The sequence below is a fragment of the Phalangium opilio genome, unplaced genomic scaffold (assembly GCF_054372755.1).
Source record: "Phalangium opilio isolate 3A_F unplaced genomic scaffold, DU_Popi_V2 ptg000009l_1, whole genome shotgun sequence".
NCBI lineage: Eukaryota > Metazoa > Arthropoda > Arachnida > Opiliones > Phalangiidae > Phalangium > Phalangium opilio.
This window is the reverse complement of record NW_028324146.1, coordinates 792,013-807,892: the sequence shown is the minus strand read 5'-3', so window position 1 is coordinate 807,892 and position 15,880 is coordinate 792,013. Positions and strand designations below refer to the sequence as shown.

At 42.3% G+C, this 15,880-nt stretch overlaps 99 non-coding genes across 99 annotated transcripts; all 99 read right to left on the bottom strand.

Annotated features, from left to right (window-relative positions):
* Positions 1-31: 31 nt before the first annotated feature.
* TRNAL-UAG (transfer RNA leucine (anticodon UAG)) lies at positions 32-116 on the bottom strand. The gene is given in 2 exon segments: positions 32-67; positions 80-116. It is a non-coding gene; the product is annotated as a tRNA-Leu (tRNA).
* Positions 117-178: 62 nt separating this feature from the next.
* On the bottom strand, positions 179-264 carry TRNAY-GUA (transfer RNA tyrosine (anticodon GUA)). The gene is given in 2 exon segments: positions 179-214; positions 228-264. It is a non-coding gene; the product is annotated as a tRNA-Tyr (tRNA).
* A 62-nt stretch (positions 265-326) lies between these two features.
* TRNAY-GUA (transfer RNA tyrosine (anticodon GUA)) lies at positions 327-412 on the bottom strand. The gene is given in 2 exon segments: positions 327-362; positions 376-412. It is a non-coding gene; the product is annotated as a tRNA-Tyr (tRNA).
* Positions 413-622: 210 nt separating this feature from the next.
* On the bottom strand, positions 623-708 carry TRNAY-GUA (transfer RNA tyrosine (anticodon GUA)). The gene is given in 2 exon segments: positions 623-658; positions 672-708. It is a non-coding gene; the product is annotated as a tRNA-Tyr (tRNA).
* Positions 709-770: 62 nt separating this feature from the next.
* On the bottom strand, positions 771-856 carry TRNAY-GUA (transfer RNA tyrosine (anticodon GUA)). The gene is given in 2 exon segments: positions 771-806; positions 820-856. It is a non-coding gene; the product is annotated as a tRNA-Tyr (tRNA).
* A 62-nt stretch (positions 857-918) lies between these two features.
* Positions 919-1,003, bottom strand: TRNAL-UAG (transfer RNA leucine (anticodon UAG)). The gene is given in 2 exon segments: positions 919-954; positions 967-1,003. It is a non-coding gene; the product is annotated as a tRNA-Leu (tRNA).
* A 62-nt stretch (positions 1,004-1,065) lies between these two features.
* On the bottom strand, positions 1,066-1,151 carry TRNAY-GUA (transfer RNA tyrosine (anticodon GUA)). Its single transcript is given in 2 exon segments — positions 1,066-1,101; positions 1,115-1,151. It is a non-coding gene; the product is annotated as a tRNA-Tyr (tRNA).
* Positions 1,152-1,213: 62 nt separating this feature from the next.
* On the bottom strand, positions 1,214-1,299 carry TRNAY-GUA (transfer RNA tyrosine (anticodon GUA)). Its single transcript is given in 2 exon segments — positions 1,214-1,249; positions 1,263-1,299. It is a non-coding gene; the product is annotated as a tRNA-Tyr (tRNA).
* Positions 1,300-1,361: 62 nt separating this feature from the next.
* TRNAY-GUA (transfer RNA tyrosine (anticodon GUA)) lies at positions 1,362-1,447 on the bottom strand. Its single transcript is given in 2 exon segments — positions 1,362-1,397; positions 1,411-1,447. It is a non-coding gene; the product is annotated as a tRNA-Tyr (tRNA).
* A 62-nt stretch (positions 1,448-1,509) lies between these two features.
* TRNAY-GUA (transfer RNA tyrosine (anticodon GUA)) lies at positions 1,510-1,595 on the bottom strand. The gene is given in 2 exon segments: positions 1,510-1,545; positions 1,559-1,595. It is a non-coding gene; the product is annotated as a tRNA-Tyr (tRNA).
* A 62-nt stretch (positions 1,596-1,657) lies between these two features.
* TRNAY-GUA (transfer RNA tyrosine (anticodon GUA)) lies at positions 1,658-1,743 on the bottom strand. Its single transcript is given in 2 exon segments — positions 1,658-1,693; positions 1,707-1,743. It is a non-coding gene; the product is annotated as a tRNA-Tyr (tRNA).
* A 357-nt stretch (positions 1,744-2,100) lies between these two features.
* On the bottom strand, positions 2,101-2,186 carry TRNAY-GUA (transfer RNA tyrosine (anticodon GUA)). The gene is given in 2 exon segments: positions 2,101-2,136; positions 2,150-2,186. It is a non-coding gene; the product is annotated as a tRNA-Tyr (tRNA).
* Positions 2,187-2,248: 62 nt separating this feature from the next.
* Positions 2,249-2,334, bottom strand: TRNAY-GUA (transfer RNA tyrosine (anticodon GUA)). The gene is given in 2 exon segments: positions 2,249-2,284; positions 2,298-2,334. It is a non-coding gene; the product is annotated as a tRNA-Tyr (tRNA).
* A 62-nt stretch (positions 2,335-2,396) lies between these two features.
* Positions 2,397-2,482, bottom strand: TRNAY-GUA (transfer RNA tyrosine (anticodon GUA)). Its single transcript is given in 2 exon segments — positions 2,397-2,432; positions 2,446-2,482. It is a non-coding gene; the product is annotated as a tRNA-Tyr (tRNA).
* A 62-nt stretch (positions 2,483-2,544) lies between these two features.
* Positions 2,545-2,629, bottom strand: TRNAL-UAG (transfer RNA leucine (anticodon UAG)). Its single transcript is given in 2 exon segments — positions 2,545-2,580; positions 2,593-2,629. It is a non-coding gene; the product is annotated as a tRNA-Leu (tRNA).
* Positions 2,630-2,691: 62 nt separating this feature from the next.
* Positions 2,692-2,777, bottom strand: TRNAY-GUA (transfer RNA tyrosine (anticodon GUA)). Its single transcript is given in 2 exon segments — positions 2,692-2,727; positions 2,741-2,777. It is a non-coding gene; the product is annotated as a tRNA-Tyr (tRNA).
* A 62-nt stretch (positions 2,778-2,839) lies between these two features.
* On the bottom strand, positions 2,840-2,925 carry TRNAY-GUA (transfer RNA tyrosine (anticodon GUA)). Its single transcript is given in 2 exon segments — positions 2,840-2,875; positions 2,889-2,925. It is a non-coding gene; the product is annotated as a tRNA-Tyr (tRNA).
* A 62-nt stretch (positions 2,926-2,987) lies between these two features.
* On the bottom strand, positions 2,988-3,073 carry TRNAY-GUA (transfer RNA tyrosine (anticodon GUA)). The gene is given in 2 exon segments: positions 2,988-3,023; positions 3,037-3,073. It is a non-coding gene; the product is annotated as a tRNA-Tyr (tRNA).
* A 62-nt stretch (positions 3,074-3,135) lies between these two features.
* Positions 3,136-3,221, bottom strand: TRNAY-GUA (transfer RNA tyrosine (anticodon GUA)). The gene is given in 2 exon segments: positions 3,136-3,171; positions 3,185-3,221. It is a non-coding gene; the product is annotated as a tRNA-Tyr (tRNA).
* Positions 3,222-3,283: 62 nt separating this feature from the next.
* Positions 3,284-3,369, bottom strand: TRNAY-GUA (transfer RNA tyrosine (anticodon GUA)). The gene is given in 2 exon segments: positions 3,284-3,319; positions 3,333-3,369. It is a non-coding gene; the product is annotated as a tRNA-Tyr (tRNA).
* Positions 3,370-3,431: 62 nt separating this feature from the next.
* On the bottom strand, positions 3,432-3,517 carry TRNAY-GUA (transfer RNA tyrosine (anticodon GUA)). Its single transcript is given in 2 exon segments — positions 3,432-3,467; positions 3,481-3,517. It is a non-coding gene; the product is annotated as a tRNA-Tyr (tRNA).
* Positions 3,518-3,727: 210 nt separating this feature from the next.
* On the bottom strand, positions 3,728-3,813 carry TRNAY-GUA (transfer RNA tyrosine (anticodon GUA)). Its single transcript is given in 2 exon segments — positions 3,728-3,763; positions 3,777-3,813. It is a non-coding gene; the product is annotated as a tRNA-Tyr (tRNA).
* A 62-nt stretch (positions 3,814-3,875) lies between these two features.
* TRNAY-GUA (transfer RNA tyrosine (anticodon GUA)) lies at positions 3,876-3,961 on the bottom strand. Its single transcript is given in 2 exon segments — positions 3,876-3,911; positions 3,925-3,961. It is a non-coding gene; the product is annotated as a tRNA-Tyr (tRNA).
* A 62-nt stretch (positions 3,962-4,023) lies between these two features.
* TRNAL-UAG (transfer RNA leucine (anticodon UAG)) lies at positions 4,024-4,108 on the bottom strand. The gene is given in 2 exon segments: positions 4,024-4,059; positions 4,072-4,108. It is a non-coding gene; the product is annotated as a tRNA-Leu (tRNA).
* Positions 4,109-4,170: 62 nt separating this feature from the next.
* On the bottom strand, positions 4,171-4,256 carry TRNAY-GUA (transfer RNA tyrosine (anticodon GUA)). Its single transcript is given in 2 exon segments — positions 4,171-4,206; positions 4,220-4,256. It is a non-coding gene; the product is annotated as a tRNA-Tyr (tRNA).
* A 62-nt stretch (positions 4,257-4,318) lies between these two features.
* On the bottom strand, positions 4,319-4,404 carry TRNAY-GUA (transfer RNA tyrosine (anticodon GUA)). Its single transcript is given in 2 exon segments — positions 4,319-4,354; positions 4,368-4,404. It is a non-coding gene; the product is annotated as a tRNA-Tyr (tRNA).
* Positions 4,405-4,614: 210 nt separating this feature from the next.
* TRNAY-GUA (transfer RNA tyrosine (anticodon GUA)) lies at positions 4,615-4,700 on the bottom strand. Its single transcript is given in 2 exon segments — positions 4,615-4,650; positions 4,664-4,700. It is a non-coding gene; the product is annotated as a tRNA-Tyr (tRNA).
* Positions 4,701-4,762: 62 nt separating this feature from the next.
* TRNAY-GUA (transfer RNA tyrosine (anticodon GUA)) lies at positions 4,763-4,848 on the bottom strand. Its single transcript is given in 2 exon segments — positions 4,763-4,798; positions 4,812-4,848. It is a non-coding gene; the product is annotated as a tRNA-Tyr (tRNA).
* Positions 4,849-4,910: 62 nt separating this feature from the next.
* On the bottom strand, positions 4,911-4,996 carry TRNAY-GUA (transfer RNA tyrosine (anticodon GUA)). Its single transcript is given in 2 exon segments — positions 4,911-4,946; positions 4,960-4,996. It is a non-coding gene; the product is annotated as a tRNA-Tyr (tRNA).
* Positions 4,997-5,058: 62 nt separating this feature from the next.
* Positions 5,059-5,143, bottom strand: TRNAL-UAG (transfer RNA leucine (anticodon UAG)). Its single transcript is given in 2 exon segments — positions 5,059-5,094; positions 5,107-5,143. It is a non-coding gene; the product is annotated as a tRNA-Leu (tRNA).
* Positions 5,144-5,205: 62 nt separating this feature from the next.
* TRNAY-GUA (transfer RNA tyrosine (anticodon GUA)) lies at positions 5,206-5,291 on the bottom strand. Its single transcript is given in 2 exon segments — positions 5,206-5,241; positions 5,255-5,291. It is a non-coding gene; the product is annotated as a tRNA-Tyr (tRNA).
* A 62-nt stretch (positions 5,292-5,353) lies between these two features.
* TRNAY-GUA (transfer RNA tyrosine (anticodon GUA)) lies at positions 5,354-5,439 on the bottom strand. The gene is given in 2 exon segments: positions 5,354-5,389; positions 5,403-5,439. It is a non-coding gene; the product is annotated as a tRNA-Tyr (tRNA).
* Positions 5,440-5,501: 62 nt separating this feature from the next.
* Positions 5,502-5,587, bottom strand: TRNAY-GUA (transfer RNA tyrosine (anticodon GUA)). The gene is given in 2 exon segments: positions 5,502-5,537; positions 5,551-5,587. It is a non-coding gene; the product is annotated as a tRNA-Tyr (tRNA).
* A 62-nt stretch (positions 5,588-5,649) lies between these two features.
* TRNAY-GUA (transfer RNA tyrosine (anticodon GUA)) lies at positions 5,650-5,735 on the bottom strand. Its single transcript is given in 2 exon segments — positions 5,650-5,685; positions 5,699-5,735. It is a non-coding gene; the product is annotated as a tRNA-Tyr (tRNA).
* Positions 5,736-5,945: 210 nt separating this feature from the next.
* Positions 5,946-6,031, bottom strand: TRNAY-GUA (transfer RNA tyrosine (anticodon GUA)). Its single transcript is given in 2 exon segments — positions 5,946-5,981; positions 5,995-6,031. It is a non-coding gene; the product is annotated as a tRNA-Tyr (tRNA).
* Positions 6,032-6,093: 62 nt separating this feature from the next.
* On the bottom strand, positions 6,094-6,179 carry TRNAY-GUA (transfer RNA tyrosine (anticodon GUA)). The gene is given in 2 exon segments: positions 6,094-6,129; positions 6,143-6,179. It is a non-coding gene; the product is annotated as a tRNA-Tyr (tRNA).
* Positions 6,180-6,241: 62 nt separating this feature from the next.
* Positions 6,242-6,327, bottom strand: TRNAY-GUA (transfer RNA tyrosine (anticodon GUA)). The gene is given in 2 exon segments: positions 6,242-6,277; positions 6,291-6,327. It is a non-coding gene; the product is annotated as a tRNA-Tyr (tRNA).
* Positions 6,328-6,389: 62 nt separating this feature from the next.
* TRNAL-UAG (transfer RNA leucine (anticodon UAG)) lies at positions 6,390-6,474 on the bottom strand. The gene is given in 2 exon segments: positions 6,390-6,425; positions 6,438-6,474. It is a non-coding gene; the product is annotated as a tRNA-Leu (tRNA).
* Positions 6,475-6,536: 62 nt separating this feature from the next.
* TRNAY-GUA (transfer RNA tyrosine (anticodon GUA)) lies at positions 6,537-6,622 on the bottom strand. Its single transcript is given in 2 exon segments — positions 6,537-6,572; positions 6,586-6,622. It is a non-coding gene; the product is annotated as a tRNA-Tyr (tRNA).
* A 62-nt stretch (positions 6,623-6,684) lies between these two features.
* Positions 6,685-6,770, bottom strand: TRNAY-GUA (transfer RNA tyrosine (anticodon GUA)). The gene is given in 2 exon segments: positions 6,685-6,720; positions 6,734-6,770. It is a non-coding gene; the product is annotated as a tRNA-Tyr (tRNA).
* A 62-nt stretch (positions 6,771-6,832) lies between these two features.
* On the bottom strand, positions 6,833-6,918 carry TRNAY-GUA (transfer RNA tyrosine (anticodon GUA)). The gene is given in 2 exon segments: positions 6,833-6,868; positions 6,882-6,918. It is a non-coding gene; the product is annotated as a tRNA-Tyr (tRNA).
* Positions 6,919-6,980: 62 nt separating this feature from the next.
* TRNAY-GUA (transfer RNA tyrosine (anticodon GUA)) lies at positions 6,981-7,066 on the bottom strand. The gene is given in 2 exon segments: positions 6,981-7,016; positions 7,030-7,066. It is a non-coding gene; the product is annotated as a tRNA-Tyr (tRNA).
* A 62-nt stretch (positions 7,067-7,128) lies between these two features.
* Positions 7,129-7,214, bottom strand: TRNAY-GUA (transfer RNA tyrosine (anticodon GUA)). Its single transcript is given in 2 exon segments — positions 7,129-7,164; positions 7,178-7,214. It is a non-coding gene; the product is annotated as a tRNA-Tyr (tRNA).
* A 210-nt stretch (positions 7,215-7,424) lies between these two features.
* Positions 7,425-7,510, bottom strand: TRNAY-GUA (transfer RNA tyrosine (anticodon GUA)). Its single transcript is given in 2 exon segments — positions 7,425-7,460; positions 7,474-7,510. It is a non-coding gene; the product is annotated as a tRNA-Tyr (tRNA).
* A 62-nt stretch (positions 7,511-7,572) lies between these two features.
* Positions 7,573-7,658, bottom strand: TRNAY-GUA (transfer RNA tyrosine (anticodon GUA)). The gene is given in 2 exon segments: positions 7,573-7,608; positions 7,622-7,658. It is a non-coding gene; the product is annotated as a tRNA-Tyr (tRNA).
* Positions 7,659-7,720: 62 nt separating this feature from the next.
* On the bottom strand, positions 7,721-7,806 carry TRNAY-GUA (transfer RNA tyrosine (anticodon GUA)). The gene is given in 2 exon segments: positions 7,721-7,756; positions 7,770-7,806. It is a non-coding gene; the product is annotated as a tRNA-Tyr (tRNA).
* A 62-nt stretch (positions 7,807-7,868) lies between these two features.
* TRNAY-GUA (transfer RNA tyrosine (anticodon GUA)) lies at positions 7,869-7,954 on the bottom strand. The gene is given in 2 exon segments: positions 7,869-7,904; positions 7,918-7,954. It is a non-coding gene; the product is annotated as a tRNA-Tyr (tRNA).
* Positions 7,955-8,016: 62 nt separating this feature from the next.
* TRNAY-GUA (transfer RNA tyrosine (anticodon GUA)) lies at positions 8,017-8,102 on the bottom strand. The gene is given in 2 exon segments: positions 8,017-8,052; positions 8,066-8,102. It is a non-coding gene; the product is annotated as a tRNA-Tyr (tRNA).
* A 210-nt stretch (positions 8,103-8,312) lies between these two features.
* Positions 8,313-8,398, bottom strand: TRNAY-GUA (transfer RNA tyrosine (anticodon GUA)). The gene is given in 2 exon segments: positions 8,313-8,348; positions 8,362-8,398. It is a non-coding gene; the product is annotated as a tRNA-Tyr (tRNA).
* A 62-nt stretch (positions 8,399-8,460) lies between these two features.
* Positions 8,461-8,546, bottom strand: TRNAY-GUA (transfer RNA tyrosine (anticodon GUA)). The gene is given in 2 exon segments: positions 8,461-8,496; positions 8,510-8,546. It is a non-coding gene; the product is annotated as a tRNA-Tyr (tRNA).
* Positions 8,547-8,608: 62 nt separating this feature from the next.
* TRNAY-GUA (transfer RNA tyrosine (anticodon GUA)) lies at positions 8,609-8,694 on the bottom strand. The gene is given in 2 exon segments: positions 8,609-8,644; positions 8,658-8,694. It is a non-coding gene; the product is annotated as a tRNA-Tyr (tRNA).
* A 62-nt stretch (positions 8,695-8,756) lies between these two features.
* Positions 8,757-8,842, bottom strand: TRNAY-GUA (transfer RNA tyrosine (anticodon GUA)). The gene is given in 2 exon segments: positions 8,757-8,792; positions 8,806-8,842. It is a non-coding gene; the product is annotated as a tRNA-Tyr (tRNA).
* A 62-nt stretch (positions 8,843-8,904) lies between these two features.
* On the bottom strand, positions 8,905-8,990 carry TRNAY-GUA (transfer RNA tyrosine (anticodon GUA)). The gene is given in 2 exon segments: positions 8,905-8,940; positions 8,954-8,990. It is a non-coding gene; the product is annotated as a tRNA-Tyr (tRNA).
* Positions 8,991-9,052: 62 nt separating this feature from the next.
* TRNAY-GUA (transfer RNA tyrosine (anticodon GUA)) lies at positions 9,053-9,138 on the bottom strand. The gene is given in 2 exon segments: positions 9,053-9,088; positions 9,102-9,138. It is a non-coding gene; the product is annotated as a tRNA-Tyr (tRNA).
* Positions 9,139-9,200: 62 nt separating this feature from the next.
* TRNAY-GUA (transfer RNA tyrosine (anticodon GUA)) lies at positions 9,201-9,286 on the bottom strand. The gene is given in 2 exon segments: positions 9,201-9,236; positions 9,250-9,286. It is a non-coding gene; the product is annotated as a tRNA-Tyr (tRNA).
* Positions 9,287-9,348: 62 nt separating this feature from the next.
* TRNAY-GUA (transfer RNA tyrosine (anticodon GUA)) lies at positions 9,349-9,434 on the bottom strand. The gene is given in 2 exon segments: positions 9,349-9,384; positions 9,398-9,434. It is a non-coding gene; the product is annotated as a tRNA-Tyr (tRNA).
* Positions 9,435-9,496: 62 nt separating this feature from the next.
* TRNAY-GUA (transfer RNA tyrosine (anticodon GUA)) lies at positions 9,497-9,582 on the bottom strand. The gene is given in 2 exon segments: positions 9,497-9,532; positions 9,546-9,582. It is a non-coding gene; the product is annotated as a tRNA-Tyr (tRNA).
* Positions 9,583-9,644: 62 nt separating this feature from the next.
* On the bottom strand, positions 9,645-9,730 carry TRNAY-GUA (transfer RNA tyrosine (anticodon GUA)). The gene is given in 2 exon segments: positions 9,645-9,680; positions 9,694-9,730. It is a non-coding gene; the product is annotated as a tRNA-Tyr (tRNA).
* A 62-nt stretch (positions 9,731-9,792) lies between these two features.
* TRNAY-GUA (transfer RNA tyrosine (anticodon GUA)) lies at positions 9,793-9,878 on the bottom strand. Its single transcript is given in 2 exon segments — positions 9,793-9,828; positions 9,842-9,878. It is a non-coding gene; the product is annotated as a tRNA-Tyr (tRNA).
* A 62-nt stretch (positions 9,879-9,940) lies between these two features.
* TRNAY-GUA (transfer RNA tyrosine (anticodon GUA)) lies at positions 9,941-10,026 on the bottom strand. The gene is given in 2 exon segments: positions 9,941-9,976; positions 9,990-10,026. It is a non-coding gene; the product is annotated as a tRNA-Tyr (tRNA).
* A 62-nt stretch (positions 10,027-10,088) lies between these two features.
* Positions 10,089-10,174, bottom strand: TRNAY-GUA (transfer RNA tyrosine (anticodon GUA)). Its single transcript is given in 2 exon segments — positions 10,089-10,124; positions 10,138-10,174. It is a non-coding gene; the product is annotated as a tRNA-Tyr (tRNA).
* A 62-nt stretch (positions 10,175-10,236) lies between these two features.
* On the bottom strand, positions 10,237-10,322 carry TRNAY-GUA (transfer RNA tyrosine (anticodon GUA)). Its single transcript is given in 2 exon segments — positions 10,237-10,272; positions 10,286-10,322. It is a non-coding gene; the product is annotated as a tRNA-Tyr (tRNA).
* A 62-nt stretch (positions 10,323-10,384) lies between these two features.
* On the bottom strand, positions 10,385-10,470 carry TRNAY-GUA (transfer RNA tyrosine (anticodon GUA)). The gene is given in 2 exon segments: positions 10,385-10,420; positions 10,434-10,470. It is a non-coding gene; the product is annotated as a tRNA-Tyr (tRNA).
* Positions 10,471-10,532: 62 nt separating this feature from the next.
* TRNAY-GUA (transfer RNA tyrosine (anticodon GUA)) lies at positions 10,533-10,618 on the bottom strand. Its single transcript is given in 2 exon segments — positions 10,533-10,568; positions 10,582-10,618. It is a non-coding gene; the product is annotated as a tRNA-Tyr (tRNA).
* Positions 10,619-10,680: 62 nt separating this feature from the next.
* On the bottom strand, positions 10,681-10,766 carry TRNAY-GUA (transfer RNA tyrosine (anticodon GUA)). The gene is given in 2 exon segments: positions 10,681-10,716; positions 10,730-10,766. It is a non-coding gene; the product is annotated as a tRNA-Tyr (tRNA).
* A 62-nt stretch (positions 10,767-10,828) lies between these two features.
* TRNAY-GUA (transfer RNA tyrosine (anticodon GUA)) lies at positions 10,829-10,914 on the bottom strand. Its single transcript is given in 2 exon segments — positions 10,829-10,864; positions 10,878-10,914. It is a non-coding gene; the product is annotated as a tRNA-Tyr (tRNA).
* Positions 10,915-10,976: 62 nt separating this feature from the next.
* On the bottom strand, positions 10,977-11,062 carry TRNAY-GUA (transfer RNA tyrosine (anticodon GUA)). The gene is given in 2 exon segments: positions 10,977-11,012; positions 11,026-11,062. It is a non-coding gene; the product is annotated as a tRNA-Tyr (tRNA).
* Positions 11,063-11,124: 62 nt separating this feature from the next.
* TRNAY-GUA (transfer RNA tyrosine (anticodon GUA)) lies at positions 11,125-11,210 on the bottom strand. Its single transcript is given in 2 exon segments — positions 11,125-11,160; positions 11,174-11,210. It is a non-coding gene; the product is annotated as a tRNA-Tyr (tRNA).
* Positions 11,211-11,272: 62 nt separating this feature from the next.
* On the bottom strand, positions 11,273-11,358 carry TRNAY-GUA (transfer RNA tyrosine (anticodon GUA)). The gene is given in 2 exon segments: positions 11,273-11,308; positions 11,322-11,358. It is a non-coding gene; the product is annotated as a tRNA-Tyr (tRNA).
* Positions 11,359-11,420: 62 nt separating this feature from the next.
* Positions 11,421-11,506, bottom strand: TRNAY-GUA (transfer RNA tyrosine (anticodon GUA)). Its single transcript is given in 2 exon segments — positions 11,421-11,456; positions 11,470-11,506. It is a non-coding gene; the product is annotated as a tRNA-Tyr (tRNA).
* Positions 11,507-11,568: 62 nt separating this feature from the next.
* TRNAY-GUA (transfer RNA tyrosine (anticodon GUA)) lies at positions 11,569-11,654 on the bottom strand. The gene is given in 2 exon segments: positions 11,569-11,604; positions 11,618-11,654. It is a non-coding gene; the product is annotated as a tRNA-Tyr (tRNA).
* A 62-nt stretch (positions 11,655-11,716) lies between these two features.
* On the bottom strand, positions 11,717-11,802 carry TRNAY-GUA (transfer RNA tyrosine (anticodon GUA)). Its single transcript is given in 2 exon segments — positions 11,717-11,752; positions 11,766-11,802. It is a non-coding gene; the product is annotated as a tRNA-Tyr (tRNA).
* A 62-nt stretch (positions 11,803-11,864) lies between these two features.
* TRNAY-GUA (transfer RNA tyrosine (anticodon GUA)) lies at positions 11,865-11,950 on the bottom strand. The gene is given in 2 exon segments: positions 11,865-11,900; positions 11,914-11,950. It is a non-coding gene; the product is annotated as a tRNA-Tyr (tRNA).
* Positions 11,951-12,012: 62 nt separating this feature from the next.
* On the bottom strand, positions 12,013-12,098 carry TRNAY-GUA (transfer RNA tyrosine (anticodon GUA)). The gene is given in 2 exon segments: positions 12,013-12,048; positions 12,062-12,098. It is a non-coding gene; the product is annotated as a tRNA-Tyr (tRNA).
* Positions 12,099-12,160: 62 nt separating this feature from the next.
* TRNAY-GUA (transfer RNA tyrosine (anticodon GUA)) lies at positions 12,161-12,246 on the bottom strand. The gene is given in 2 exon segments: positions 12,161-12,196; positions 12,210-12,246. It is a non-coding gene; the product is annotated as a tRNA-Tyr (tRNA).
* A 62-nt stretch (positions 12,247-12,308) lies between these two features.
* On the bottom strand, positions 12,309-12,394 carry TRNAY-GUA (transfer RNA tyrosine (anticodon GUA)). The gene is given in 2 exon segments: positions 12,309-12,344; positions 12,358-12,394. It is a non-coding gene; the product is annotated as a tRNA-Tyr (tRNA).
* Positions 12,395-12,456: 62 nt separating this feature from the next.
* Positions 12,457-12,542, bottom strand: TRNAY-GUA (transfer RNA tyrosine (anticodon GUA)). The gene is given in 2 exon segments: positions 12,457-12,492; positions 12,506-12,542. It is a non-coding gene; the product is annotated as a tRNA-Tyr (tRNA).
* Positions 12,543-12,604: 62 nt separating this feature from the next.
* Positions 12,605-12,690, bottom strand: TRNAY-GUA (transfer RNA tyrosine (anticodon GUA)). Its single transcript is given in 2 exon segments — positions 12,605-12,640; positions 12,654-12,690. It is a non-coding gene; the product is annotated as a tRNA-Tyr (tRNA).
* A 62-nt stretch (positions 12,691-12,752) lies between these two features.
* On the bottom strand, positions 12,753-12,838 carry TRNAY-GUA (transfer RNA tyrosine (anticodon GUA)). The gene is given in 2 exon segments: positions 12,753-12,788; positions 12,802-12,838. It is a non-coding gene; the product is annotated as a tRNA-Tyr (tRNA).
* Positions 12,839-12,900: 62 nt separating this feature from the next.
* On the bottom strand, positions 12,901-12,986 carry TRNAY-GUA (transfer RNA tyrosine (anticodon GUA)). The gene is given in 2 exon segments: positions 12,901-12,936; positions 12,950-12,986. It is a non-coding gene; the product is annotated as a tRNA-Tyr (tRNA).
* A 62-nt stretch (positions 12,987-13,048) lies between these two features.
* On the bottom strand, positions 13,049-13,134 carry TRNAY-GUA (transfer RNA tyrosine (anticodon GUA)). The gene is given in 2 exon segments: positions 13,049-13,084; positions 13,098-13,134. It is a non-coding gene; the product is annotated as a tRNA-Tyr (tRNA).
* A 62-nt stretch (positions 13,135-13,196) lies between these two features.
* Positions 13,197-13,282, bottom strand: TRNAY-GUA (transfer RNA tyrosine (anticodon GUA)). Its single transcript is given in 2 exon segments — positions 13,197-13,232; positions 13,246-13,282. It is a non-coding gene; the product is annotated as a tRNA-Tyr (tRNA).
* Positions 13,283-13,344: 62 nt separating this feature from the next.
* Positions 13,345-13,430, bottom strand: TRNAY-GUA (transfer RNA tyrosine (anticodon GUA)). Its single transcript is given in 2 exon segments — positions 13,345-13,380; positions 13,394-13,430. It is a non-coding gene; the product is annotated as a tRNA-Tyr (tRNA).
* A 62-nt stretch (positions 13,431-13,492) lies between these two features.
* TRNAY-GUA (transfer RNA tyrosine (anticodon GUA)) lies at positions 13,493-13,578 on the bottom strand. The gene is given in 2 exon segments: positions 13,493-13,528; positions 13,542-13,578. It is a non-coding gene; the product is annotated as a tRNA-Tyr (tRNA).
* Positions 13,579-13,640: 62 nt separating this feature from the next.
* Positions 13,641-13,726, bottom strand: TRNAY-GUA (transfer RNA tyrosine (anticodon GUA)). Its single transcript is given in 2 exon segments — positions 13,641-13,676; positions 13,690-13,726. It is a non-coding gene; the product is annotated as a tRNA-Tyr (tRNA).
* Positions 13,727-13,788: 62 nt separating this feature from the next.
* TRNAY-GUA (transfer RNA tyrosine (anticodon GUA)) lies at positions 13,789-13,874 on the bottom strand. Its single transcript is given in 2 exon segments — positions 13,789-13,824; positions 13,838-13,874. It is a non-coding gene; the product is annotated as a tRNA-Tyr (tRNA).
* Positions 13,875-13,936: 62 nt separating this feature from the next.
* On the bottom strand, positions 13,937-14,022 carry TRNAY-GUA (transfer RNA tyrosine (anticodon GUA)). Its single transcript is given in 2 exon segments — positions 13,937-13,972; positions 13,986-14,022. It is a non-coding gene; the product is annotated as a tRNA-Tyr (tRNA).
* A 62-nt stretch (positions 14,023-14,084) lies between these two features.
* TRNAY-GUA (transfer RNA tyrosine (anticodon GUA)) lies at positions 14,085-14,170 on the bottom strand. The gene is given in 2 exon segments: positions 14,085-14,120; positions 14,134-14,170. It is a non-coding gene; the product is annotated as a tRNA-Tyr (tRNA).
* A 62-nt stretch (positions 14,171-14,232) lies between these two features.
* TRNAY-GUA (transfer RNA tyrosine (anticodon GUA)) lies at positions 14,233-14,318 on the bottom strand. Its single transcript is given in 2 exon segments — positions 14,233-14,268; positions 14,282-14,318. It is a non-coding gene; the product is annotated as a tRNA-Tyr (tRNA).
* A 62-nt stretch (positions 14,319-14,380) lies between these two features.
* TRNAY-GUA (transfer RNA tyrosine (anticodon GUA)) lies at positions 14,381-14,466 on the bottom strand. The gene is given in 2 exon segments: positions 14,381-14,416; positions 14,430-14,466. It is a non-coding gene; the product is annotated as a tRNA-Tyr (tRNA).
* Positions 14,467-14,528: 62 nt separating this feature from the next.
* On the bottom strand, positions 14,529-14,614 carry TRNAY-GUA (transfer RNA tyrosine (anticodon GUA)). The gene is given in 2 exon segments: positions 14,529-14,564; positions 14,578-14,614. It is a non-coding gene; the product is annotated as a tRNA-Tyr (tRNA).
* A 62-nt stretch (positions 14,615-14,676) lies between these two features.
* Positions 14,677-14,762, bottom strand: TRNAY-GUA (transfer RNA tyrosine (anticodon GUA)). Its single transcript is given in 2 exon segments — positions 14,677-14,712; positions 14,726-14,762. It is a non-coding gene; the product is annotated as a tRNA-Tyr (tRNA).
* Positions 14,763-14,824: 62 nt separating this feature from the next.
* Positions 14,825-14,910, bottom strand: TRNAY-GUA (transfer RNA tyrosine (anticodon GUA)). Its single transcript is given in 2 exon segments — positions 14,825-14,860; positions 14,874-14,910. It is a non-coding gene; the product is annotated as a tRNA-Tyr (tRNA).
* A 126-nt stretch (positions 14,911-15,036) lies between these two features.
* On the bottom strand, positions 15,037-15,122 carry TRNAY-GUA (transfer RNA tyrosine (anticodon GUA)). The gene is given in 2 exon segments: positions 15,037-15,072; positions 15,086-15,122. It is a non-coding gene; the product is annotated as a tRNA-Tyr (tRNA).
* A 62-nt stretch (positions 15,123-15,184) lies between these two features.
* TRNAY-GUA (transfer RNA tyrosine (anticodon GUA)) lies at positions 15,185-15,270 on the bottom strand. Its single transcript is given in 2 exon segments — positions 15,185-15,220; positions 15,234-15,270. It is a non-coding gene; the product is annotated as a tRNA-Tyr (tRNA).
* Positions 15,271-15,332: 62 nt separating this feature from the next.
* On the bottom strand, positions 15,333-15,418 carry TRNAY-GUA (transfer RNA tyrosine (anticodon GUA)). The gene is given in 2 exon segments: positions 15,333-15,368; positions 15,382-15,418. It is a non-coding gene; the product is annotated as a tRNA-Tyr (tRNA).
* Positions 15,419-15,480: 62 nt separating this feature from the next.
* TRNAY-GUA (transfer RNA tyrosine (anticodon GUA)) lies at positions 15,481-15,566 on the bottom strand. The gene is given in 2 exon segments: positions 15,481-15,516; positions 15,530-15,566. It is a non-coding gene; the product is annotated as a tRNA-Tyr (tRNA).
* Positions 15,567-15,628: 62 nt separating this feature from the next.
* Positions 15,629-15,714, bottom strand: TRNAY-GUA (transfer RNA tyrosine (anticodon GUA)). Its single transcript is given in 2 exon segments — positions 15,629-15,664; positions 15,678-15,714. It is a non-coding gene; the product is annotated as a tRNA-Tyr (tRNA).
* Positions 15,715-15,776: 62 nt separating this feature from the next.
* TRNAY-GUA (transfer RNA tyrosine (anticodon GUA)) lies at positions 15,777-15,862 on the bottom strand. Its single transcript is given in 2 exon segments — positions 15,777-15,812; positions 15,826-15,862. It is a non-coding gene; the product is annotated as a tRNA-Tyr (tRNA).
* Between the last annotated feature and the right edge of the window lie 18 nt (positions 15,863-15,880).

Sequence of the window (15,880 nt, the reverse complement as noted above, 5' to 3'; positions counted from 1 at the left end):
ATAAAATGAGATATAAAACGCAAATAAATCTTCCGTCGAGCCGGATTTGAACCAGCGACCTATGGATTACAATTGTCACTCTACGTCCACCCCTCTACCAACTGAGCTATCGACGGCTGATTGCTGGGTTTCATTCAAGGATTAAGAATAAAGTGAGATATAAAATGCAAACAAATCTTCCGTCGAGCCGGATTTGAAGCAGCGACCTATGGATTACAATTGTCACTCTACAGTCCACCGCTCTACCAACTGAGCTATCGACGGCTGATTGCTGGGTTTCATTCAAGGATTAAGAATAAAATGAGATATAAAATGCAAACAAATCTTCCGTCGAGCCGGATTTGAACCAGCGACCTATGGATTACAATTGTCACTCTACAGTCCACCGCTCTACCAACTGAGCTATCGACGGCTGCTTGCTGGGTTTCATTCAAGGATTAAGAATAAAATGAGATATGAAATGCAAATAAATCTTCCGTCGAGCCGGATTTGAACCAGCGACCTATGAATTACAATTGTCACTCTAAGGTCCACCGCTCTACCAACTGAGCTATCGACGGCTGATTGCTGGGTTTCATTCAAGGATTAAGAATAAAATGAGATATAAAATGCAAATAAATCTTCCGTCGACCCGGATTTGAACCAGCGACCTATGGATTACAATTGTCACTCTACAGTCCACCGCTCTACCAACTGAGCTATCGACGGCTGATTGCTGGGTTTCATTCAAGGATTAAGAATAAAATGAGATATAAAATGCAAACAAATCTTCCGTCGAGCCGGATTTGAACCAGCGACCTATGGATTACAATTGTCACTCTACAGTCCACCGCTCTACCAACTGATCTATCGACGGCTGATTGCTGGGTCGCATTCAAGGATTAAGAATAAAATGAGATATAAAACGCAAATAAATCTTCCGTCGAGCCGGATTTGAACCAGCGACCTATGGATTACAATTGTCACTCTACGTCCACCCCTCTACCAACTGAGCTATCGACGGCTTATTGCTGGGTTTCATTCAAGGATTAAGAATAAAGTGAGATATAAAATGCAAACAAATCTTCCGTCGAGCCGGATTTGAAGCAGCGACCTATGGATTACAATTGTCACTCTACAGTCCACCGCTCTACCAACTGAGCTATCGACGGCTGATTGCTGGGTTTCATTCAAGGATTAAGAATAAAATGAGATATAAAATGCAAACAAATCTTCCGTCGAGCCGGATTTGAACCAGCGACCTATGGATTACAATTGTCACTCTACAGTCCACCGCTCTACCAACTGAGCTATCGACGGTTGATTGCTGGGTTTCATTCAAGGATTAAGAATAAAATGAGATATAAAATGCAAATAAATCTTCCGTCGAGCCGGATTTGAACCAGCGACCTATGGATTACAATTGTCACTCTACAGTCCACCGCTCTACCAACTGAGCTATCGACGGCTGATTGCTGGGTATCATTCAAGGATTAAGAATAAAATGAGTTATGAAATGCAAATAAATCTTCCGTCGAGCCGGATTTGAACCAGCGACCTATGGATTACAATTGTCACTCTACAGTCCACCGCTCTACCAACTGAGTTATCGACGGCTGATTGCTGGGTTTCATTCAAGGATTAAGAATAAAATGAGATATAAAATGCAAATAAATCTTCCCTCGAGCCGGATTTGAACCAGCGACCTATGGATTACAATTGTCACTCTACAGTCCACCGCTCTACCAACTGAGCTATCGACGGCTGATTGCTGGGTTTCATTCAAGGATTAAGAATAAAATGAGATATAAAATGCAAATTAATCTTCCGTCGAGCCGGATTTGAACCATCGACCTATGGATTACAATTGTCACTCTACGTCCACCCCTCTACCAACTGAGCTATCGACGGCTGTTTGCTGGGTTTCATTCAAGGATTAAGAATAAAATGAGATATGAAATGCAAATAAATCTTCCGTCGAGCCGGATTTGAACCAGCGACCTATGGATTACAATTGTCACTCTAAGGTCCACCGCTCTACCAACTGAGCTATCGACGGCTGATTGCTGGGTTTCATTCAAGGATTAAGAATAAAATGAGATATAAAATGCAAATAAATCTTCCGTCGACCCGGATTTGAACCAGCGACCTATGGATTACAATTGTCACTCTACAGTCCACCGCTCTACCAACTGAGCTATCGACGGCTGATTGCTGGGTTTCATTCAAGGATTAAGAATAAAATGAGATATAAAATGCAAACAAATCTTCCGTCGAGCCGGATTTGAACCAGCGACCTATGGATTACAATTGTCACTCTACAGTCCACCGCTCTACCAACTGATCTATCGACGGCTGATTGCTGGGTCGCATTCAAGGATTAAGAATAAAATGAGATATAAAATGCAAAGAAATCTTCCGTCGAGCCGGATTTGAACCAGCGACCTATGGATTACAATTGTCACTCTACAGTCCACCGCTCTACCAACTGAGCTATCGACGGCTGATTGCTGGGTCGCATTCAAGGATTAAGAATAAAATGAGACATAAAACGCAAATAAATCTTCCGTCGAGCCGGATTTGAACCAGCGACCTATGGATTATAATTGTCACTCTACGTCCACCCCTCTACCAACTGAGCTATCGACGGCTGATTGCTGGGTTTCATTCAAGGATTAAGAATAAAGTGAGATATAAAATGCAAATAAATCTTCCGTCGAGCCGGATTTGAAGCAGCGACCTATGGATTACAATTGTCACTCTACAGTCCACCGCTCTACCAACTGAGCTATCGACGGCTGATTGCTGGGTTTCATTCAAGGATTAAGAATAAAATGAGATATAAAATGCAAATAAATATTCCGTCGAGCCGGATTGGAACCAGCGACCTATGGATTACAATTGTCACTCTACAGTCCACCGCTCTACCAACTGAGCTATCGACGGCTGATTGCTGGGTTTCATTCAAGGATTAAGAATAAAATGAGATATAAAATGCAAACAAATCTTCCGTCGAGCCGGATTTGAACCAGCGACCTATGGATTACAATTGTCACTCTACAGTCCACCGCTCTACCAACTGAGCTATCGACGGCTGTTTGCTGGGTTTCATTCAAGGATTAAGAATAAAATGAGATATGAAATGCAAATAAATCTTCCGTCGAGCCGGATTTGAACCAGCGACCTATGGATTACAATTGTCACTCTACAGTCCACCGCTCTACCAACTGAGCTATCGACGGCTGATTGCTGGGTTTCATTCAAGGATTAAGAATAAAATGAGATATAAAATGCAAATAAATCTTCCGTCGACCCGGATTTGAACCAGCGACCTATGGATTACAATTGTCACTCTACAGTCCACCGCTCTACCAACTGAGCTATCGACGGCTGATTGCTGGGTTTCATTCAAGGATTAAGAATAAAATGAGATATAAAATGCAAATAAATCTTCCGTCGAGCCGGATTTGAACCAGCGACCTATGGATTACAATTGTCACTCTACAGTCCACCGCTCTACCAACTGAGCTATCGACGGCTGATTGCTGGGTTTCATTCAAGGATTAAGAATAAAATGAGATATAAAATGCAAATAAATCTTCCGTCGAGCCGGATTTAAACCAGCGACCTATGGATTACAATTGTCACTCTAAAGTCCACCGCTCTACCAACTGAGCTATCGACGGCTGATTGCTGGGTTTCATTCAAGGATTAAGAATAAAATGAGATATAAAATGCAAATAAATCTTCCGTCGAGCCGGATTTGAACCAGCGACCTATGGATTACAATTGTCACTCTACAGTCTACCGCTCTACCAACTGATCTATCGACGGCTGATTGCTGGGTCGCATTCAAGGATTAAGAATAAAATGAGATATAAAATGCAAAGAAATCTTCCGTCGAGCCGGATTTGAACCAGCGACCTATGGATTACAATTGTCACTCTACAGTCCACCGCTCTACCAACTGAGCTATCGACGGCTGATTGCTGGGTCGCATTCAAGGATTAAGAATAAAATGAGATATAAAACGCAAATAAATCTTCCGTCGAGCCGGATTTGAACCAGCGACCTATGGATTACAATTGTCACTCTACGTCCACCCCTCTACCAACTGAGCTATCGACGGCTGATTGCTGGGTTTCATTCAAGGATTAAGAATAAAGTGAGATATAAAATGCAAACAAATCTTCCGTCGAGCCGGATTTGAAGCAGCGACCTATGGATTACAATTGTCACTCTACAGTCCACCGCTCTACCAACTGAGCTATCGACGGCTGATTGCTGGGTTTCATTCAAGGATTAAGAATAAAATGAGATATAAAATGCAAACAAATCTTCCGTCGAGCCGGATTTGAACCAGCGACCTATGGATTACAATTGTCACTCTACAGTCCACCGCTCTACCAACTGAGCTATCGACGGCTGCTTGCTGGGTTTCATTCAAGGATTAAGAATAAAATGAGATATGAAATGCAAATAAATCTTCCGTCGAGCCGGATTTGAACCAGCGACCTATGAATTACAATTGTCACTCTAAGGTCCACCGCTCTACCAACTGAGCTATCGACGGCTGATTGCTGGGTTTCATTCAAGGATTAAGAATAAAATGAGATATAAAATGCAAATAAATCTTCCGTCGACCCGGATTTGAACCAGCGACCTATGGATTACAATTGTCACTCTACAGTCCACCGCTCTACCAACTGAGCTATCGACGGCTGATTGCTGGGTTTCATTCAAGGATTAAGAATAAAATGAGATATAAAATGCAAACAAATCTTCCGTCGAGCCGGATTTGAACCAGCGACCTATGGATTACAATTGTCACTCTACAGTCCACCGCTCTACCAACTGATCTATCGACGGCTGATTGCTGGGTCGCATTCAAGGATTAAGAATAAAATGAGATATAAAATGCAAAGAAATCTTCCGTCGAGCCGGATTTGAACCAGCGACCTATGGATTAATATTGTCACTCTACAGTCCACCGCTCTACCAACTGAGCTATCGACGGCTGATTGCTGGGTCGCATTCAAGGATTAAGAATAAAATGAGACATAAAACGCAAATAAATCTTCCGTCGAGCCGGATTTGAACCAGCGACCTATGGATTACAATTGTCACTCTACGTCCACCCCTCTACCAACTGAGCTATCGACGGCTGATTGCTGGGTTTCATTCAAGGATTAAGAATAAAGTGAGATATAAAATGCAAATAAATCTTCCGTCGAGCCGGATTTGAAGCAGCGACCTATGGATTACAATTGTCACTCTACAGTCCACCGCTCTACCAACTGAGCTATCGACGGCTGATTGCTGGGTTTCATTCAAGGATTAAGAATAAAATGAGATATAAAATGCAAACAAATCTTCCGTCGAGCCGGATTTGAACCAGCGACCTATGGATTACAATTGTCACTCTACAGTCCACCGCTCTACCAACTGAGCTATCGACGGCTGTTTGCTGGGTTTCATTCAAGGATTAAGAATAAAATGAGATATGAAATGCAAATAAATCTTCCGTCGAGCCGGATTTGAACCAGCGACCTACGGATTACAATTGTCACTCTACAGTCCACCGCTCTACCAACTGAGCTATCGACGGCTGATTGCTGGGTTTCATTCAAGGATTAAGAATAAAATGAGATATAAAATGCAAACAAATCTTCCGTCGAGCCGGATTTGAACCAGCGACCTATGGATTACAATTGTCACTCTACAGTCCACCGCTCTACCAACTGAGCTATCGACGGCTGTTTGCTGGGTTTCATTCAAGGATTAAGAATAAAATGAGATATGAAATGCAAATAAATCTTCCGTCGAGCCGGATTTGAACCAGCGACCTATGGATTACAATTGTCACTCTAAGGTCCACCGCTCTACCAACTGAGCTATCGACGGCTGATTGCTGGGTTTCATTCAAGGATTAAGAATAAAATGAGATATAAAATGCAAATAAATCTTCCGTCGACCCGGATTTGAACCAGCGACCTATGGATTACAATTGTCACTCTACAGTCCACCGCTCTACCAACTGAGCTATCGACGGCTGATTGCTGGGTTTCATTCAAGGATTAAGAATAAAATGAGATATAAAATGCAGACAAATCTTCCGTCGAGCCGGATTTGAACCAGCGACCTATGGATTACAATTGTCACTCTACAGTCCACCGCTCTACCAACTGATCTATCGACGGCTGATTGCTGGGTCGCATTCAAGGATTAAGAATAAAATGAGATATAAAATGCAAAGAAATCTTCCGTCGAGCCGGATTTGAACCAGCGACCTATGGATTAATATTGTCACTCTACAGTCCACCGCTCTACCAACTGAGCTATCGACGGCTGATTGCTGGGTCGCATTCAAGGATTAAGAATAAAATGAGACATAAAACGCAAATAAATCTTCCGTCGAGCCGGATTTGAACCAGCGACCTATGGATTACAATTGTCACTCTACGTCCACCCCTCTACCAACTGAGCTATCGACGGCTGATTGCTGGGTTTCATTCAAGGATTAAGAATAAAGTGAGATATAAAATGCAAATAAATCTTCCGTCGAGCCGGATTTGAAGCAGCGACCTATGGATTACAATTGTCACTCTACAGTCCACCGCTCTACCAACTGAGCTATCGACGGCTGATTGCTGGGTTTCATTCAAGGATTAAGAATAAAATGAGATATAAAATGCAAACAAATCTTCCGTCGAGCCGGATTTGAACCAGCGACCTATGGATTACAATTGTCACTCTACAGTCCACCGCTCTACCAACTGAGCTATCGACGGCTGTTTGCTGGGTTTCATTCAAGGATTAAGAATAAAATGAGATATGAAATGCAAATAAATCTTCCGTCGAGCCGGATTTGAACCAGCGACCTACGGATTACAATTGTCACTCTACAGTCCACCGCTCTACCAACTGAGCTATCGACGGCTGATTGCTGGGTTTCATTCAAGGATTAAGAATAAAATGAGATATAAAATGCAAATAAATCTTCCGTCGACCCGGATTTGAACCAGCGACCTATGGATTACAATTGTCACTCTACAGTCCACCGCTCTACCAACTGAGCTATCGACGGCTGATTGCTGGGTTTCATTCAAGGATTAAGAATAAAATGAGATATAAAATGCAAATAAATCTTCCGTCGAGCCGGATTTGAACCAGCGACCTATGGATTACAAGTGTCACTCTACAGTCCACCGCTCTACCAACTGAGCTATCGACGGCTGATTGCTGGGTTTCATTCAAGGATTAAGAATAAAATGAGATATAAAATGCAAATAAATCTTCCGTCGAGCCGGATTTGAACCAGCGACCTATGGATTACAATTGTCACTCTAAAGTCCACCGCTCTACCAACTGAGCTATCGACGGCTGATTGCTGGGTTTCATTCAAGGATTAAGAATAAAATGAGATATAAAATGCAAATAAATCTTCCGTCGAGCCGGATTTGAACCAGCGACCTATGGATTACAATTGTCACTCTACAGTCCACCGCTCTACCAACTGAGCTATCGACGGCTGATTGCTGGGTCGCATTCAAGGATTAAGAATAAAATGAGATATAAAATGCAAATAAATCTTCCGTCGAGCCGGATTTGAACCAGCGACCTATGGATTACAATTGTCACTCTACAGTCCACCGCTCTACCAACTGAGTTATCGACGGCTGATTGCTGGGTTTCATTCAAGGATTAAGAATAAAATGAGATATAAAATGCAAATAAATCTTCCGTCGACCCGGATTTGAACCAGCGACCTATGGATTACAATTGTCACTCTACAGTCCACCGCTCTACCAACTGAGCTATCGACGGCTGATTGCTGGGTTTCATTCAAGGATTAAGAATAAAATGAGATATAAAATGCAAATAAATCTTCCGTCGAGCCGGATTTGAACCAGCGACCTATGGATTACAATTGTCACTCTACAGTCCACCGCTCTACCAACTGAGCTATCGACGGCTGATTGCTGGGTTTCATTCAAGGATTAAGAATAAAATGAGATATAAAATGCAAACAAATCTTCCGTCGAGCAGGATTTGAACCAGCGACCTATGGATTACAATTGTCACTCTACAGTCCACCGCTCTACCAACTGAGCTATCGACGGCCGATTGCTGGGTTTCATTCAAGGATTAAGAATAAAATGAGATATAAAATGCAAACAAATCTTCCGACGAGCCGGATTTGAACCAGCGACCTATGGATTACAATTGTCACTCTAAAGTCCACCGCTCTACCAACTGAGCTATCGACGGCTGATTGCTGGGTTTCATTCAAGGATTAAAAATAAAATGAGATATAAAATGCAAATAAATCTTCCGTCGAGCCGGATTTGAACCAGCGACCTATGGATTACAATTGTCACTCTACAGTCCACCGCTCTACCAACTGAGCTATCGACGGCTGATTGCTGGGTCGCATTCAAGGATTAAGAATAAAATGAGATATAAAATGCAAATAAATCTTCCGTCGAGCCGGATTTGAACCAGCGACCTATGGATTACAATTGTCACTCTACAGTCCACCGCTCTACCAACTGAGCTATCGACGGCTGATTGCTGGGTCGCATTCAAGGATTAAGAATAAAATGAGATATAAAATGCAAATAAATCTTCCGTCGAGCCGGATTTGAACCAGCGACCTATGGATTACAATTGTCACTCTACAGTCCACCGCTCTACCAACTGAGTTATCGACGGCTGATTGCTGGGTTTCATTCAAGGATTAAGAATAAAATGAGATATAAAATGCAAATAAATCTTCCGTCGACCCGGATTTGAACCAGCGACCTATGGATTACAATTGTCACTCTACAGTCCACCGCTCTACCAACTGAGCTATCGACGGCTGATTGCTGGGTTTCATTCAAGGATTAAGAATAAAATGAGATATAAAATGCAAAGAAATCTTCCGTCGAGCCGGATTTGAACCAGCGACCTATGGATTACAATTGTCACTCTACAGTCCACCGCTCTACCAACTGAGCTATCGACGGCTGATTGCTGGGTTTCATTCAAGGATTAAGAATAAAATGAGATATAAAATGCAAACAAATCTTCCGTCGAGCAGGATTTGAACCAGCGACCTATGGATTACAATTGTCACTCTACAGTCCACCGCTCTACCAACTGAGCTATCGACGGCCGATTGCTGGGTTTCATTCAAGGATTAAGAATAAAATGAGATATAAAATGCAAACAAATCTTCCGACGAGCCGGATTTGAACCAGCGACCTATGGATTACAATTGTCACTCTACAGTCCTCCGCTCTACCAACTGAGCTATCGACGGCTGAATGCTGGGTTTCATTCAAGGATTAAGAATAAAATTAGATATAAAATGCAAACAAATCTTCCGTCGAGCCGGATTTGAACCAGCGACCTATGGATTACAATTGTCACTCTACAGTCCACCGCTCTACCAACTGAGCTATCGACGGCTGATTGCTGGGTTTCATTCAAGGATTAAAAATAAAATGAGATATAAAATGCATATAAATCTTCCGTCGAGCCGGATTTGAACCAGCTACCTATGGATTACAATTGTCACTCTACAGTCCACCGCTCTACCAACTGAGCTATCGACGGCTGATTGCTGGGTTTCATTCAAGGATTAAGAATAAAATGAGACATAAAATGCAAACAAATCTTCCGTCGAGCCGGATTTGAACCAGCGACCTATGGATTACAATCGTCACTCTACAGTCCACCGCTCTACCAACTGAGCTATCGACGGCTGATTGCTGGGTTTCATTCAAGGATTAAAAATAAAATGAGCTATAAAATGCAAATAAATCTTCCGTCGAGCCGGATTTGAACCAGCTACCTATGGATTACAATTGTCACTCTACAGTCCACCGCTCTACCAACTGAGCTATCGACGGCTGATTGCTGGGTTTCATTCAAGGATTAAGAATAAAATGAGATATAAAATGCAAATAAATCTTCCGTCGAGCCGGATTTGAACCAGCGACCTATGGATTACAATTGTCACTCTACAGTCCACCGCTCTACCAACTGAGCTATCGACGGCTGATTGCTGGGTTTCATTCAAGGATTAAAAATAAAATGAGATATAAAATGCAAATAAATCTTCCGTCGAGCCGGATTTGAACCAGCGACCTATGGATTACAATTGTCACTCTACAGTCCACCGCTCTACCAACTGAGCTATCGACGGCTGATTGCTGGGTTTCATTCAAGGATTAAGAATAAAATGAGATATAAAATGCAAATAAATCTTCCGTCGAGCCGGATTTGAACCAGCGACCTATGGATTACAATTGTCACTCTACAGTCCACCGCTCTACCAACTGAGCTATCGACGGCTGATTGCTGGGTCGCATTCAAGGATTAAGAATAAAATGAGATATAAAATGCAAATAAATCTTCCGTCGAGCCGGATTTGAACCAGCGACCTATGGATTACAATTGTCACTCTACAGTCCACCGCTCTACCAACTGAGTTATCGACGGCTGATTGCTGGGTTTCATTCAAGGATTAAGAATAAAATGAGATATAAAATGCAAATAAATCTTCCGTCGACCCGGATTTGAACTAGCGACCTATGGATTACAATTGTCACTCTACAGTCCACCGCTCTACCAACTGAGCTATCGACGGCTGATTGCTGGGTTTCATTCAAGGATTAAGAATAAAATGAGATATAAAATGCAAATAAATCTTCCGTCGAGCCGGATTTGAACCAGCGACCTATGGATTACAATTGTCACTCTACAGTCCACCGCTCTACCAACTGAGCTATCGACGGCTGATTGCTGGGTCGCATTCAAGGATTAAGAATAAAATGAGATATAAAATGCAAATAAATCTTCCGTCGAGCCGGATTTGAACCAGCGACCTATGGATTACAATTGTCACTCTACAGTCCACCGCTCTACCAACTGAGTTATCGACGGCTGATTGCTGGGTTTCATTCAAGGATTAAGAATAAAATGAGATATAAAATGCAAATAAATCTTCCGTCGACCCGGATTTGAACCAGCGACCTATGGATTACAATTGTCACTCTACAGTCCACCGCTCTACCAACTGAGCTATCGACGGCTGATTGCTGGGTTTCATTCAAGGATTAAGAATAAAATGAGATATAAAATGCAAACAAATCTTCCGTCGAGCAGGATTTGAACCAGCGACCTATGGATTACAATTGTCACTCTACAGTCCACCGCTCTACCAACTGAGCTATCGACGGCCGATTGCTGGGTTTCATTCAAGGATTAAGAATAAAATGAGATATAAAATGCAAACAAATCTTCCGACGAGCCGGATTTGAACCAGCGACCTATGGATTACAATTGTCACTCTACAGTCCACCGCTCTACCAACTGAGCTATCGACGGCTGATTGCTGGGTTTCATTCAAGGATTAAAAATAAAATGAGATATAAAATGCAAATAAATCTTCCGTCGAGCCGGATTTGAACCAGCGACCTATGGATTACAATTGTCACTCTACAGTCCACCGCTCTACCAACTGAGCTATCGACGGCTGATTGCTGGGTTTCATTCAAAGATTAAGAATAAAATGAGATATAAAATGCAAATAAATCTTCCGTCGAGCCGGATTTGAACCAGCGACCTATGGATTACAATTGTCACTCTACAGTCCACCGCTCTACCAACTGACCTATCGACGGCTGATTTCTGGGTTTCATTCAAGGATTAAGAATAAAATGAGATATAAAACGCAAATAAATCTTCCATCGAGCCGGATTTGAACCAGCGACCTATGGATTACAATTGTCACTCTACAGTCCACCGCTCTACCAACTGAGCTATCGACGGCTGATTGCTGGGTTTCATTCAAGGATTAAGAATAAAATGAGATATAAAATGCAAACAAATCTTCCGTCGAGCCGGATTTGAACCAGCGACCTATGGATTACAATTGTCACTCTACAGTCCACCGCTCTACCAACTGAGCTATCGACGGCTGATTGCTGGGTTTCATTCAAGGATTAAGAATAAAATGAGATATAAAATGCAAAGAAATCTTCCGTCGAGCCGGATTTGAACCAGCGACCTATGGATTACAATTGTCACTCTACAGACCACCGCTCTACCAACTGAGCTATCGACGGCTGATTGCTGGGTTTCATTCAAGGATTAAGAATAAAATGAGATATAAAATGCAAACAAATCTTCCGTCGAGCCGGATTTGAACCAGCGACCTATGGATTACAATTGTCACTCTACAGTCCACCGCTCTACCAACTGAGCTATCGACGGCTGATTGCTGGGTTTCATTCAAGGATTAAGAATAAAATGAGATATAAAATGCAAATAAATCTTCCGTCGAGCCGGATTTGAACCAGCGACCTATGGATTACAATTGTCACTCTACAGACCACCGCTCTACCAACTGAGCTATCGACGGCTGATTGCTGGGTTTCATTCAAGGATTAAGAATAAAATGAGATATAAAATGCAAACAAATCTTCCGTCGAGCCGGATTTGAACCAGCGACCTATGGATTACAATTGTCACTCTACAGTCCACCGCTCTACCAACTGAGCTATCGACGGCTGATTGCTAGGTTTCATTCAAGGATTAAGAATAAAATGAGATATAAAATGCAAATAAATCTTCCGTCGAGCCGGATTTGAACCAGCGACCTATGGATTACAATTGTCACTCTACAGTCCACCGCTCTACCAACTGAGCTATCGACGGCTGAATGCTGGGTCGCATTCAAGGATTAAGAATAAATTGAGATATAAAATGCAAATAAATCTTCCTTCGAGCCGGATTTGAACCAGCGACCTATGGATTACAATTGTCACTCTACAGTCCACCGCTCTACCAACTGAGCTATCGACGGCCGATTGCTGGGTTTCATTCAAGGATTAAGAATAAAATGAGATATAAAATGCAAACAAATCTTCCGTCGAGCCCGATTTGAACCAGCGACCTATGGATTACAATTGTCACTCTACAGTCCACCGCTCTACCAACTGAGCTGTCGACGGCTGATTGCTGGGTTTCATTCAAGGATTAAAAATAAAATGAGATATAAAATGCATATAAATCTTCCGTCGAGCCGGATTTGAACCAGCTACCTATGGATTACAATTGTCACTCTACAGTCCACCGCTCTACCAACTGAGCTATCGACGGCTGATTGCTGGGTTTCATTCAAGGATTAAGAATAAAATGAGACATAAAATGCAAACAAATCTTCCGTCGAGCCGGATTTGAACCAGCGACCTATGGATTACAATCGTCACTCTACAGTCCACCGCTCTACCAACTGAGCTATCGACGGCTGATTGCTGGGTTTCATTCAAGGATTAAGAATAAAATGAGATATAAAATGCAAAGAAATCTTCCGTCGAGCCGGATTTGAACCAGCGACCTATGGATTACAATTGTCACTCTACAGACCACCGCTCTACCAACTGAGCTATCGACGGCTGATTGCTGGGTTTCATTCAAGGATTAAGAATAAAATGAGATATAAAATGCAAACAAATCTTCCGTCGAGCCGGATTTGAACCAGCGACCTATGGATTACAATTGTCACTCTACAGTCCACCGCTCTACCAACTGAGCTATCGACGGCTGATTGCTGGGTTTCATTCAAGGATTAAGAATAAAATGAGATATAAAATGCAAATAAATCTTCCGTCGAGCCGGATTTGAACCAGCGACCTATGGATTACAATTGTCACTCTACAGACCACCGCTCTACCAACTGAGCTATCGACGGCTGATTGCTGGGTTTCATTCAAGGATTAAGAATAAAATGAGATATAAAATGCAAACAAATCTTCCGTCGAGCCGGATTTGAACCAGCGACCTATGGATTACAATTGTCACTCTACAGTCCACCGCTCTACCAACTGAGCTATCGACGGCTGATTGCTAGGTTTCATTCAAGGATTAAGAATAAAATGAGATATAAAAGGCAAATAAATCTTCCGTCGAGCCGGATTTGAACCAGCGACCTATGGATTACAATTGTCACTCTACAGTCCACCGCTCTACCAACTGAGCTATCGACGGCTGAATGCTGGGTCGCATTCAAGGATTAAGAATAAATTGAGATATAAAATGCAAATAAATCTTCCTTCGAGCCGGATTTGAACCAGCGACCTATGGATTACAATTGTCACTCTACAGTCCACCGCTCTACCAACTGAGCTATCGACGGCCGATTGCTGGGTTTCATTCAAGGATTAAGAATAAAATGAGATATAAAATGCAAACAAATCTTCCGTCGAGCCCGATTTGAACCAGCGACCTATGGATTACAATTGTCACTCTACAGTCCACCGCTCTACCAACTGAGCTGTCGACGGCTGATTGCTGGGTTTCATTCAAGGATTAAAAATAAAATGAGATATAAAATGCATATAAATCTTCCGTCGAGCCGGATTTGAACCAGCTACCTATGGATTACAATTGTCACTCTACAGTCCACCGCTCTACCAACTGAGCTATCGACGGCTGATTGCTGGGTTTCATTCAAGGATTAAGAATAAAATGAGACATAAAATGCAAACAAATCTTCCGTCGAGCCGGATTTGAACCAGCGACCTATGGATTACAATCGTCACTCTACAGTCCACCGCTCTACCAACTGAGCTATCGACGGCTGATTGCTGGGTTTCATTCAAGGATTAAAAATAAAATGAGCTATAAAATGCAAATAAATCTTCCGTCGAGCCGGATTTGAACCAGCGACCTATGGATTACAATTGTCACTCTACAGTCCACCGCTCTACCAACTGAGCTATCGACGGCTGATTGCTGGGTTTCATTCAAGGATTAAGAATAAAATGAGATATAAAATGCAAATAAATCTTCCGTCGAGCCGGATTTGAACCAGCGACCTATGGATTACAATTGTCACTCTACAGTCCACCGCTCTACCAACTGAGCTATCGACGGCTGATTGCTGGGTTTCATTCAAGGATTAAAAATAAAATGAGATATAAAATACAAATAAATCTTCCGTCGAGCCGGATTTGATTCAAGGATTAAGAATAAAATGAGATATAAAATGCAAATAAATCTTCCGTCGAGCCGGATTTGAACCAGCGACCTATGAATTTCAATTGTCACTCTACAGTCCACCGCTCTACCAACTGAGCTATCGACGGCCGATTGCTGGGTTTCATTCAAGGATTAAGAATAAAATGAGATATAAAATGCAAACAAATCTTCCGTCGAGCCGGATTTGAACCAGCGACCTATGGATTACAATTGTCACTCTACAGTCCACCGCTCTACCAACTGAGCTATCGACGGCTGATTGCTAGGTTTCATTCAAGGATTAAGAATAAAATGAGATATAAAATGCAAATAAATCTTCCGTCGAGCCGGATTTGAACCAGCGACCTATGGATTACAATTGTCACTCTACAGTCCACCGCTCTACCAACTGAGCTATCGACGGCTGAATGCTGGGTCGCATTCAAGGATTAAGAATAAAATGAGATATAAAATGCAAATAAATCTTCCGTCGAGCCGGATTTGAACCAGCGACCTATGAATTACAATTGTCACTCTACAGTCCACCGCTCTACCAACTGAGCTATCGACGGCCGATTGCTGGGTTTCATTCAAGGATTAAGAATAAAATGAGATATAAAATGCAAACAAATCTTCCGTCGAGCCGGATTTGAACCAGCGACCTATGGATTACAATTGTCACTCTACAGTCCACCGCTCTACCAACTGAGCTATCGACGGCTGATTGCTGGGTTTCATTCAAGGATTAAAAATAAAATGAGATATAAAATGCAAATAAATCTTCCGACGAGCCGGATTTGAACCAGCGACCTATGGATTACAATTGTCACTCTACAGTCCACCGCTCTACCAACTGAGCTATCGACGGCTGATTGCTGGGTTTCAT